The sequence below is a fragment of the Mus pahari genome, chromosome 6 (assembly GCF_900095145.1).
Source record: "Mus pahari chromosome 6, PAHARI_EIJ_v1.1, whole genome shotgun sequence".
In the NCBI taxonomy this organism is placed as follows: domain Eukaryota; kingdom Metazoa; phylum Chordata; class Mammalia; order Rodentia; family Muridae; genus Mus; species Mus pahari.
This window is the reverse complement of record NC_034595.1, coordinates 90,123,038-90,124,579: the sequence shown is the minus strand read 5'-3', so window position 1 is coordinate 90,124,579 and position 1,542 is coordinate 90,123,038.

Below are 1,542 nucleotides of genomic sequence, written 5' to 3'. Positions count from 1 at the left end.
TGAGCCACCATGTGGTTGCTGGGATTTGAACTCCAGACCTTCGGAAGAGCAGTCGGGTGCTCTTACCCACTGAGCCATCTCACCAGCCCTAAAAATTCTTAATTTTTTTTTTAATGATATGTGTCCGTGTCAGAGTATACACAGGTGAGTTCAGAAGTGTGCATCAGATCCTGAGGAACTCCAGTTCCAGGCAGCTGTGAGCTGCATGTGAGGGCTGGGAACTGAACTCAGGTCCTCTGAAAGAGCACCAAATGCCCAGAACTGCTGAGCCACCTCTCCAGCCCCAGATTTTGTAGAGATGAGTAGACCATAGACCAAAAGAGGCGTTTGAGTCTCAGAAATTTCTATTTATTGGGACATAAAGTAGGACGGATGCTGGAGGGTTAAGGGGAGGGGAGAACACACTGACTTCTGCTGAAGACAGAAAGCTGTGGTTTGTAGTAAAAGAGGCCGCCTTGACTCAGAGCTTACGTCTGCCTCTCCCACAGTTCAGCATCCTGACAGAACATGGAGCCATGAAGGGGAGGAGGCCAGAGCACTGGCCACCCATCTGTGTAATACAGCCTGAGGCTGTGGCGCCAAGAGGGTCCTTCATTCTGAGGTTTGTCACAATCATCTTGGGGTTTTTGTTTTGATTTTTTAATAGGTACCTGGGAGAAGTCCCAGCTGCGTTCTGCTGGACCAGAAGTGTTTGTATCCTGTCCATCTGTGAGATCTTGATCTGAGATGTAGAAAGGCCTCTCACATGCGGGCCAGCTGTTGGGAGTTTTTATATGCACATCTGGGGAGAATTCCTGTCCAGTGAATTAAGCTGGCCAGCCAGCCACACTCAGGTTGGGCTGTACTGTATAATATACCCAAGGCCAATTCTCACCTTGGGCTTGGGATAAGTAGCCCCTGTCCTTCCAGATGGTATTCTGCAACACGCCCTCAAAAGCTGGGCTTGGAGCCTCCGCCTGTTGTGTGTTCCCATGGAAACCATGCACTTTGTACACCTTATCTCTTCCTTTGCCCTTAGTGTTTGTCCTGGTGCTCTGTAGCTCCGTGAGGTAGGTAGAGCTCATGAGTCACTCCCTAACCATTAGACCCTGAGATACAATCTCGTGCCACAAATGGAGCCTGTCAAATGATGACCCAGAAAAACTCCAGTCATCCAGGATGTAAACTGTTCCAACTCCTCCCATCCCTCCTTCAGATTAGACACTGCCATGGTCCCGGTGAAAGGCCAGATGCAGCCCTTACCCGAGATCTTCTGAAGTGAAGGAACAGAACTGAGAGCAGAGTCTGGTGCAAGGCTGAGATAAACAGGAAGGGACCTATGGTCCCGGCTGCTGGAGGCTGAGGCTGGAAGGATCACTAAAGTGCTTGAGTTCAAGGCCAGCCTGGGCAGCATAGAAAGATGCTATCTGTGTAAGACAGTACAGAGCAACAACAACAACAACAACATCCAAACGAGGCCGAGGCAGGTAGGTGGATCTTTGACTTCAAGTCAGTCTGGTCTACATGGTAAGTTCTAGGCCCACCAGAACTACATAATGATAC